At 38.0% G+C, this 12,109-nt stretch overlaps 1 protein-coding gene across 1 annotated transcript in view; it reads right to left on the bottom strand.

The window, feature by feature from the left end:
- syt1a (synaptotagmin Ia) overlaps nucleotides 1-12,109 on the bottom strand; it is a 102,748-nt gene that overhangs the window by 75,892 nt on the left and 14,747 nt on the right. The window lies entirely within an intron of this gene.

Here is a 12,109-nt window from a genome sequence, read left to right as displayed (position 1 = left end):
CTATTAGATGTGCATTTCCACACATCATTTACAAACTTGTTCTTGGTTTATGGACCGTTTCTGTGGATATTATCTGAGAGAATGAAACAAAGCCCCTGTGCAAGCTCAGTAACACTAGATGGGGGGATTAATGAATACTCTTAATGAGGCATTCACAGTGTATATGATTACTGTTTGAGGTTGCTCGCTCCCGCTTATTCTTCTTGATTTCTGCCCCCTCTGTACCTCGTTCTATTTATTTCTGTCTCTCCCAGGGAGTCGCTGGTGTGTCTGATGCTGCTCACGTCCCATTCTACAGACAGCTAGTCAAGGGCATTCCCAGAGTAAGTGTATGCTAATGCTCTGCCTCGAGGAGCTGCCTAGCATCCTCCAGACACTCAGCCTGACCGGATGTGGCACTCGGATCTCCCAAAGAGGGGACGGCAAATGTCGAAGGAGGACCAGCAGTGAAAACCTGACAAACCGTCGTTCTTTCACTTCAGCTGACATAGCTAGGTCAATGACACCAGCAGGGTTCAAGCATAATTCTTATATGATTTTCCAAACTAGACAGGTAAATATGATAAAAATAAAAACGGTAAACTTAGGGATGACATTTGATATTCACAGGGAAACTGAAGTAGGTATTTCTTTCAGTCTTGATGAAAAGGAACCAAGTTTTTCTGCACATCTCAGACTTTCAGAGAGTTTGTTTCAGAGCATAGGAACATAAAAAAAAATAAATGCTGGTTCACCTTTCTAAGTTCAGGTCCTGACTGAGTGGCTCTCTGATGACCTAAGAGGTCAAGATGGAAACCTAATGAGAAACTCTGTAAAGTATTTGCGCCCAGATCTATAGCATGAATTTAGAATTGGTCGTTTTACAAACTGGGAGCCAGTTTAGTGACCAGTAATATGGTTCAGTTTCTTTAGGTTTAATAGCAGCATTTTGGATGAGCTGCAGCCCACTGATCTGAAAATGAAACCTGTCAACAATAAAAGAAAATAATAAGTTAATGTGGTAGTATGGATTATGTTGGTGATAAAATGTTTTTGACTAATTATCTCTATCATTGCATTTATCAATCCAAAGATTCTGACTTATTTCTTCTACAAATTAATCTGGAGAAATTTCATACAGTCTTATTTTTGTGTACCACTTTTTGACTTCACTGGACTGTGGTCAAGTGTTAAAGCAATGCCAAGTATTGGGAGTGGTAGATATTAATAATGGAGCTTCATGTATGAATTTTGTCTGCTCAGATTTTTTACCGTTAATTGATAAATTACCAATGAAATATCTTAACCAGCACTGTACCAGACGATCCTGTTATCAATCATTGCTAATTTTAGATGCATTAAGGCTGATATGATATAAAATATAAATTAAGTGTCCAGGTTGTTATTGCATACTGAGCCACATGCTCATTTTGACTATGGAAACACACACAGAGAGACAAAGGCCAACAGAGTCGGAACAGAGGCAAAGCAAACAGCGCGTCTCTGTTAATGATTGCCAGCCAGCATCTGCCTGGACTCCACACAGCTTGCTCTTCTTTAAATAAGCCTCGCCTCCCTGCTGCTGTGAACGGTATAGGTGCTGTGCTCTGTAGATGTTTGGGGCAGCTCCATTACTCAGTCGAGTGATGCGCCCACTGCAAATTTGTGGCTCAGTAGTCTTATAGCTAGACCCTAATGAGAGCAGGAAGGAGTGCAACCATGTAAAGAAAATATCTGAGTCTGTTCAACTCATATCCCAGCACTTTGCTACTGTAACTCCTGACTAAGAGTAACTTTTGGTTTAGGAATCTGAGGGCTTGAGTTCAAGTATGGTGCTTTAGCAATTCAGTAACACAGAATTGAGCTTTAAAATGAATGTAAAAGGAATTTTAATTTCAATGCTATGATGTTAAAATAGGAGTGATGCAAGGTTAAAAAACTATCAACAAAATAAGCAACATTTTCAGTTTAAATACAGGAATAGTCTTTTTTTTTTACAACCTTCTTGAAGCATTGCTACATAAAGTATTCAAAAGTAGAGGAGGCTTCACAATGATTTCTTAGAAACAGGAAATGTTTTCAATGCTGAATTTATTTTAATCCCTTCAAGTATGGCTTTATGTTTCGTAGTTTTATTTTGGTACAACTAACTAAACCAGTGCAATGTGGCCTTTGTGAAAAGATTTTCTACCCCTCAAAAGTACAGCATCAGGGGCCACGTCTCTTTTTGTTATGAAAACTGAAAACTTTCCAAGAGTGTTAAGTGTGATGGGAGACACTTGGCTTCAAAAGAAATGGACAGGAAATGTGAACCCAACAAAGGTTGGAAACCCGTCAATGGTCGACTTCTTCTGAAGAAGAAAGGAAGATGAAAATGGATAGATTAACAGAGTAGGACGGGACTGAGCGGGTTGAAATGGCATTTAGAAGGAAAAAAACAGCAGCAGAATAAAAGGAGGTAGGTGAACGAAAGGACAATTTCCCAAATGTCAGGAGCATTGCAGAGGTCACCTTTGGACACAGCAAATTACTGGTCTTATTCAACCTATAATAGAAAACATTCAAGAGTCAGCAGTAATCTTTTCAAAGCAGTTTCACAAACTGAGTTGTTAACTGATTACTACTTTTCAAAAGTGTAAATGCTAAATGGCTGAAAAATGAAATATAATGTATTATATTTCAAATTTTCCTTAATATTTCAAAAGAAAGCAAGTACAGTTTAAAGTGCCTGATTATGTGTAAAATTAAGTTTTCTTCTCACACTGGTAAACTTCTCACATTAAAAGTGACAAATGTTTAATTAAACATTTGTCAAATATCCATTTCCAGACTTGATCAATAGCAAGTATTACTTGTACGGCTGCTTCTCCACTTTTCTATTCTGACTCGATTAGTTTAGGTGACAAATCCACCTTAAATCACATGGTGTACCTATCGTAAGAGGAAGCCAAAAAGAACAGCCAAATCAGAGATCAGCATGTCTTGACAAGATTACCTGTGATGCATTAAATGATGTCTAATGATACAAAATGAAGGGTGGATGCAATCTGCTCAAATGCCAAGACAGACTCTTAAAAACTGCCATTGTAGATGTGATTGTGGCACCCTTAGTCATAAGAAGCAACACTACTCTCACTTGATTCATGGCACAGAAACACTGCTTTGACCCACCCAGAGTTTCCAGAACTAATTCTCTTGGAAACAGAGAAATGCACATTCAAATGGAGAAAAGAAGCCGTGATTACAGCTAATGCTCTCATTTCATCGTCTTTTTCTGATTCTCCCCTCCACCCTTCTCAACCGCAGGCAGGAAGCTGCCACGAATCACTTACAGCTTTATCTGTAGACAAGTGGCTGTTCAAATATGGAGCTATTCAGAGAACTCTTCTCAATGCATGCAGGTGCAGCTTTTCACCACTAGCCGGCTTCTCTCACTCGCATGCATGTGGTTCATACTGTACACAAACTCCCCACCCACACACACACACACAAACAAACAGCCTGCAACGATGCACGCAGTACACCTGCTGGGGTGAGCGATACTTTCCAATGACACGGACGTCTCACAGATGTTTGGCTAAAGTTCAAAATTCATCCTGCAGTGGTGAATAGGAAGCCCAGGGGAGGGTTGTTTTCCACCCATTTTATCTTTTTTAGCAGCTGAGATTTTAGAGACTCGTCATGTTTATACTATTAACCTTTGTCAGAAGATTTCGCCTGCAAACACTGTAGATTTGTCTAAGAACCTCCAGCAACCACTGTTCTTCTATATTTAAAGGTTTTTCTCTGGTTTTATGACATTCAAAGATTTTATTGGTGAAATGAGCAAATATATAATCAAAATTATCTTTTATGATACCAAGAGGAGCACATACACTCACAGTACACCCTTTTGTTTCAACCTTAAGTTGTAAGAGATTCAAAAAGATGTCCAAAACAATTCTCAGAGATTCTGGTTCATATTGACATGCCAGCATTATACAGTTACAGTAGATTTCTCCACTCCACATCCATTAAGCAAATCTTTCACTTAACATATCAAATTAACTGTTTTGGATATAAATATGATGACTGGAAAGTCGATTGGAGTGCAGTAAGTGAACTCATTTTCATGTTTGAGATTATATGAGAGGATGGGTGCATCCTAAGACCGATACAAAAGGAAGAAATAAATTTAGCAGAGGAGAGGGATCAATTTAACTGCAAAATCCTGTCTAATATTTGATGTTTATTTGTCACGTAGAAGGTTGTTTTATCTTTGTTTTTGAGTCTATTGCTTTGCTTAAGCATCATTGTTCAACTGCACATTTTACACTTCTTGAAAAACATAATTAATCTGATTTTTTTTTTATTATCTACTGCATTTTAGTCATATTAATGGTTGATTAAAACACAACTTTGTAAAGTGATTATGTGACAATTTGGCCTCAACTGAGCACAAAAATCAGCAACTTCACCTTTAATCTGAATAAATTCAATACCTAGTTTTTGGAATCTTTTAAAACCATCCTGGTGTCATAAAACAGTGTGGGAACTTCAAAAACAAAATTTAAATGAATGATGTACTTCAGTACTTTCAGATATACTTTAATAAATCCAGGTGTTTTTGGTGGAAGGTCCAATTAACATGCTCAGAGAGACTTAATCTCCTCCTTTTCTAACTCCAGTCACCAGGAGTTGCTGCTCACAGGTCACATCCGAGTCATGTCTGCAGTGATAATTATGACCTCCTTACAGAGAGAAGACCTTAGATCCCCATTGATTCACACACAGAGAGAGCAGAGTGAGGGGAATTTACCAGAACTGATGACTGTCGGGATTTGGACAACAAATATACAAGGCAGGGTGGAAACAAAAGCACACACACCTGATGGATTTGGAGATTTGTGTGCAGATAGCAACTGTGCGTCTTCTGGATGGATCCTGTTTGGGACAGAGTTGAGGAGTCAGCGTTGCATGTTAGAGTGCCTGGGGCTGAGTGTGTGAAAGGAGACTCAGAGGGGAGATTAGTGTGGATTTAGTGAGTAGTAATTACCATTGCCCATTGAGGGTTTGTTAATTGAATTACCTTAGCAACCCCTTTACTGCCCAGCCGTAAAGAACATCCAAGGTCAGATAGATGGAAATGCCAGAATATGCTAAATTTGTTTTGCACCATCATCAGAAAACAAGAAAAAAGTTCTGTTTCTCTCTTGACTGACCAACATTTTTATAACTTTCCAAACCACATTCATCATATCCGTTTGGTGGGGTATCATTTTATGTGTTGTATTACAGTTTAAACATTCTGAGTAAACTTTGAAACAAACCTTTGTCTTTGCATGTGGAAAAGAGACACGATATTTCCTCTTAAAGATGGACGTAGTTGTGAGCAAACCTAATAGTAAAAACTAATGTCTGATCCCTCAACTAAGGGTGTTTTCACACTTGATAATCTGACAGACTCGGTTGGATCAACATCTGTTACATTTTCAGCTAGTGTGGTTCATATTCACTCTGAACTGCATCAGTGGTTCTCAAACTTTCTAGTTTCTGATTCAAAAAACAAGAATATAAGAGACCCATGACTGAGAAACATAAAAGGTGGCAACAAAATCAGAATCAATGTTGCTTTTATTTTTATCTAGTCCTACTTTGTTTTTTCCACTTTTACTCTATTTCTAAAAACACACATGCTTCTATTTCACTTTTTTGGCATTTAAGATTTTTTTTACGTATAAAAAAGAACTAGAGAACAAACTTACATGCTTGGTCCTCACCCCAACTTTAGAAGGTGGACTATCTCATTCATTAACCTACATTTTATCAAACAATTGCTAATAAAGTATCACAGTTTTTCTTAAAATAAATATAAAACCCTCTAATAGCCTTCTGCTAAGCTGTTATTCAAGCAAAGCTCTTCAAAAGGGACATTCAGGATTGTGTCATTCTTTGCAGTCTTCTTTCAGCCAGCTGACCAGCAGTAAATAAAACATTTTATACCTTAGTATAACTTGATATACAAAGAGCCACTGAGTAAAGTCGTATGCATTCATACAAGCATGATAGAAAAAACGTGTTAAAATAATGCTTGATTACTAACTTTCTATGATCTTCTAACCCAATGACCTCCATCTCATTCAGCATCCACTCAAACAATAAGACTTTTAATGCTTTTTTAAATTTTCTCTTTACAACCAACCAAAGACCTTTAATCTAATATGCGCTATAGTTGAGAGAGCAGGTTAAGAGAGAAATGAGGTAAAGTTAAAGAGCAACAGGAGAGGAGGGGGTTGCGTGGGAATAGCAGCATTTCCCACACAGGATTGAAAGTCACGATCCACCGCTGAGCAGCTCTCATGTTTCTGCCTAAACTGACATATATAGAACATAGCCAATAACAAATCCCATGCAGAAATGCAATCATGTGCTCACTAAACACAATACGAACTCTAGCCGCTATTTTAACACACATAATTTATTTCTCTATGGCTTTGGTGGATCCATAAGCTGCAACAACGAGATAAAATCCCAAACCCGCTATCCTGTATAAGCTGCACAAGCATGTGTGCATCACCCTGACATTTCAATGTTGCCTCAAACATGTGGAAACAACATACAGACACGAAGCAAAAACAAGACGTCGACTCCCCCAAAGGAAATAGCAGAATGTCTGAAAGGTAATAATCTGCTTTTCCCAAACACACTACAAGATTTCCATTTTTATCAGACCCATTCACACAATGTCACAGTTTGCTGCTTGAACCTTTATGATGAATCTCTGCTTGTTCTCATCAAAACACCTGCCATTGTTTTAGTAAACCTTATGAGAGTTGACCATAACCAATTATCCAGTCACCCTGCCAAGAAAAGCCACTAAATCAAAGCGAATGAATTTATTCGCTCAGGGAAAGGCTTCTGGTAAAAACAAAGTATAATCCCTCTGTGGATCACGACTGCAGATGCAATTCTGTTTTTCTTGCAGCAAATCACATTATAATACTAAGATTTTTTTTAAAATGCCACACCTGCCTTGGTTTAAGCTACAAACAGTGAAAGAGTGATTTTATTATGAAACAGTGTGAATAGGAGACACCAGATCTGATTTATGAAACCAATCATAATTTCATCTGAGATAAATACAAATTCATTAATAAGTTTCCTAGAACAGAAACAAGGTCGCCTGTCCACTGGTACAAGAGATTAAATGTTATATTCCACTTCTATTTCCAGTTTCTGCTGCCAATTCATACAAAACTTTCCCCTGACCCTCTTCAGGTTACTATAATATTCAAAAAAGTGGCTAAAGAATTGAAATATAGACAGTTGTGTATTTTTTTAATGTGTCCATTGTAAGCGTAGGTTTTTGTGCATAACTGCATTTTGTCTTGAATTTATCAAAACGATTGATAAAAAAAACAAATAGATGAGACTTCTGAAGACATTTTCCTTTGCATTGCCTGAAAAGTTTTATTAATTTGATTAATTACTGGGAAAAAAAGTGCATTTGTCATTTAAGCTACTCAATATTACAGCTAGTTGATGCAAAGAAAAGCACGTCTTGCCGTATAATGTTACATTTTAAACTAAGGAGTTCTCCATGGCTCACTGTTTAGGCCCTACATTTTTATGTCTACTGATGACCCAACACCAGTTCTTTGTTTTCCAAATTGAATTTTTGATATTAAGCAATGGATGGAAAAGAGTATTTCTTATTTTAATTCTTAGAAAACACTAATTTAGGTTATTGGCAGTTAGAGAACAGGCAGTGACCGCATATTTCTAAAACAAATACTTTAAGTCAAGAAAGTGTACAGGGTCTGCAGCCAGAAAACGTTAGCAAATCCATCCTTTATATGTAAAAGGAAATGTATCAGTATAATATTCATTAAAGTTCATTAACCTAACAAGGATGATTAGATGTGAATACATGATTTGGTCAATTACCTTGAACACATTACTGATTGCAGTCTGAAATACTAGAAATGCCTTTTTAGGCTGAAACATGCAGGTTATACCTTCCAGCATGTTTGTGTGCTAATGTCACAGTCTGCTTATTTCCACACTTTGCTATGCGGTACATAACAATTGCTCATTAAGCAGAATTGACTGTCTGTCAAGCACCGGTGTTTGGGGAGGCTGACAGCCATATGTTTCAGCCCTTATTGTGCAGCTGGAGCTAAAAAATCCCCAATAACCAAGGGGATTACTTTTGTTTTTCTTTTGCTTCGTGTTGATTTTCTACTTTTTCTTCTTCACTCCCATATGCTACAGAGGGGCAAAGGAAAAAGTGAAGGCGCTGGCAGTTTTCCAGGAACTAGTCGATCATCGAGCGGATATCACATAACCGTGCCGCTCGCTGCTGCCCACTAAAACATGCACAGGACATGAACAGCTGGTGGCAGAAACCCTCCGCCGCACCTGATCGTGTGATACCATCATGTTGGCAGAATTGGGCCGCTTCACAAAGCAATAATTACAACAAGAGATCTTAATCTCAGCTACGAGAGGGGAAATCTCTCTGCGAGGAAAATTTCCCAGCTGTGTGATGTCCCAGCTATTCAAGGAAAGCACATCCCCCACAGGTGACCTTGATGCTGCCCTTGGCGACTATAACTGTTCTGGCTGCATGTGACAGTCTGAAAGGTTGGAATTAAGATAACAAAACATGTCGGATAGAGATTTTATAATTGCAAATTGCCGTCCAACAACAACTGAATCACATATAATTAAAATAACAAATGGTTTTGACATAGATGACATGAATTAATGGAGCTCAACGCTCTGTACACCTACACAACAAGCCCAGAGGAGGTGTATGTTATGGAATAGCAGCACTAACTTCATCTCCCCTAATAGACACAGGTGAGCTGCATTGTTCTCAGCCAAGGAAATTGGAGCCCCGCTTAGAGGTGTAGAGAGGAAATGGAAATCAACTCCCCTCAATCCATCTGAGCTGCACACTTCCACGTTTTCCTCCCTTTCGCCCATCTTTTGTATCTCCGTGGACGGCACTCTGCCACTTTGGATATGTCACGGGCAATAAGGATGAAAAATTGGACTGCTCTCTGGCTCACGCAGTTAGTGTGCCGGCCTCAGCCTCCACCTTCACATGCCTGGAGGAGGCCAACCTCCACGCTGCACAAAACAAAATGGGATTTAACAAGGCCAGAATCACTCACAATACCCCAGTAAATAGGCACTGAACCCTTCCTGAACCAGAACTGGTGGCTGAAGACAGATTTGACTACAGGAGGGTGGAGTCAATGGATTTACTTTAAAAGCACTACATCTCAAGCTGAGGTTGGAGTACATAATGAGATGTTAAAATCTTTACATACTAAGTTTAGTATAAAACAAGGTAAATTACAAGGGGAAATTGTGTATTTTATGAATCTAAAGGTATTTTTTAGAGCATATCACTCATTTGCTTTACATTCTCTCCAAAGGCTGTATAATTTTAAATAAACCTAGTAGAGCTACATATAGTGTTCCTCTTTAGATATAATGCTTCATACAATCACAGGCGGATCTATTCTGCAGTCAAAAGATGATCCCATTCCCCTCAGAGGAAACTTGGATCAGTTTTCCAGGCACATATTGTATGAACAAACAATCTGTCTATAGATCTGCATACATTTTCCAGACACTGCGTCTAAAAATTGTGTTTCTATAAGTTCAAGCAGAGGAGCACCTTCAAAAGTCAAAGCAGAATTTTGCATTTCCATTTATATATTTGTGTTCAAAATGTTTGTTTGAGTTTTGTGACTGTTCTTTTCAAATGTTTTACATCTTAAGCAACAAATATTTAGGTTTCTATTAACTACTAATATTTAAAATTACAAATAAGATTTTAAGGCAGATTATTTACCCTGCAAAATATCAAGTTTTTAAGAGAAAACAAAATATCTGTTATACTTTTTTCACCATCTCAGCACCATTAAACAGACCTAAACGACTACATATTAACGAGATACCGTCATTTTACATCAAAAGGAGCAAGAAACGCTAATATGTACGCTCCTTTTTGTTATCAGCTCTAGAATAGCTTTGCTTCACAGCAAACTCAGGCTATTTTTTGTGTCGGTGGCAGGTATTCGTTGTTCGTAGGGTTCGTCCAGGCTGCTAAATCTGCACAGACTTTCACAGCCTTTCCAGCTGTCCTCACTTGTAAATCACATCTCGAGTTTGCAGCCTGTGGTGACAGCGAGTGCCATCACAATCATGTGCACAAATCAATGATGCATCGTGGTTCGAAAATGCGCTGCGAAATACGCATGTTTAAACAAATAACATGATCAGAACTCAATGTGCAAGTCATGGTGATATTAGCCGCTTGAAGCCAAGCATTTGCCTTTGTGGGTCTTGGCAGCCATCTGCGCAAGTTCCTTTGTGAAGCTTCAAAGAACACGGCACTGGTTTCCTGCTGTGTTTTCACATTTTCTCCTCCAATACTTCTGCTCATCAGCGTTCACCACAAAATACTGTGATTCATAGTAACAATTTTCCCTCATTCCTCTCTTTTTGTGTGGAGATTTTTCTCTTTCTCTTTGTCCAACAATCATTTTCCATGCGGGTGTCTGAATAGGATAATAGTTTCCATTTTCATCATTCACACTTAAAGTAGACATTTCTGGAAACATTTACAACCCAGGAAGCATCTTTCATTTTATGCAAAAATAAATCTAGTCCAAAGCCCAACATAAAAACAGTTCACATGAAGAGATTCTGCAGAGATCACCAGGAACACTTCTCTTTACCCCTTGATAAACATACAGGGATGATGCTCAACAAATTATGCAGCCGCTCATTTAGGAACCAGACAACAAGGCAAGGACACAATCTTTTGATCTGAGTGTAAACTGAGAATCAGTCAAGAGGGGGAAGGAGACACGCAACAGGAGATATTACCGCAGTTATCTATACAGTGACAGGCAGAGGAAGAAAGCGAATTGACCTTGAAGAGATTAACCTGCCAATCAAAGAAAAAAATGAGTTTTTTCTCTCGTTTTTGAAAGGAGATGAGGCAAAAAGCAGAGCTTCAGTGATGAAGTCCCACAAAAGCATGCAACACATGTACCTAATTTCATATGCAACCTGGATGACGGTGTGTTTTTTATGTACACACTATGTTGCCAGAAATCTTCAATTAGCCATTGAATTTCCACAGTTACAGAGTAGTAAAAAAAAAACAAACTAGCAGGTTTCTCTCTGGAGTTCGAATAGGATGCCACCTTGAAACATCTCCGCTATAAAATATCCCACAGTCAACTGTTGGTGGTATGGAAACGACACCAAATCAGCCATGATGTGGTCGGCCACATGAAGTCAGAGCATGGTCAGTGGATGTTACGGAGAATAAGGGCACAGAATTCACCACTTTACTTTTCTGAGTCCAAACATTATGTGGCCTTCAAATTAACTCAAGAAGAAACGCTCTACAGTTTCATGGAATGAACTGAGAGCTGCTGCAAGCAAACCTTACATCATCATGTCAGAAGCATTGGTGTAAAACACAATGCTGCTGGACTTTACAAAAATGCAGATGAATCATGGCTCTTTCTGATAATCTAGTGTCTGGGTTTGATTGACACCAAGGTGATACTGCGACTTGTGCATAAGGTTATACGTTAGTTAAAGCCTTCGTATCTTACTTAGCGATACGGAGGGAGAAAGACAAAACTAGAGGAACAACAATAAGGTAGATGTTCAAAAATGCTTTAGACCATGTCCCTCTTTAGGTGAATTTCTTGTTTTTCTTTTTTCTGTTTTCATGAAAACTATTTTTTTTTTATTTTGTCTCATCAAAATAAATAAAAATAAATGAAATCATGAAACTATTTCTTTGTTTTGTTAAAAATGTGAACTATGTCTTTTGTCTCATCTTTTATCTTCGTATTTTTGTAAAGAAGTAAATCAATATTTGCTAAGTTTTAAAAACTATTAACATAAATACAGTTAATTTAGTGAAACAACACTGTTCTACAAAATAAAAACCCGTTTCAATTCTTTGGCAAAAACACTGGGTTCCTGTGCATTTCTAGCTATTCATTAAAACAGCAAGTGACCACTCTTTTGTCTCACTTATCTGTTTTTTCAGTCTGTTTACAACATTTATGCTGCGTCAAACAGCGAAACACCATTATTGTTA

The sequence above is a fragment of the Poecilia formosa genome, unplaced genomic scaffold (genome assembly GCF_000485575.1).
Source record: "Poecilia formosa unplaced genomic scaffold, Poecilia_formosa-5.1.2 Scaffold69, whole genome shotgun sequence".
Taxonomy (NCBI): Eukaryota; Metazoa; Chordata; class Actinopteri; order Cyprinodontiformes; family Poeciliidae; genus Poecilia; species Poecilia formosa.
The sequence above is the reverse complement of the archived record's forward strand: the minus strand, read 5'-3'. Positions and strand labels throughout refer to the sequence as shown.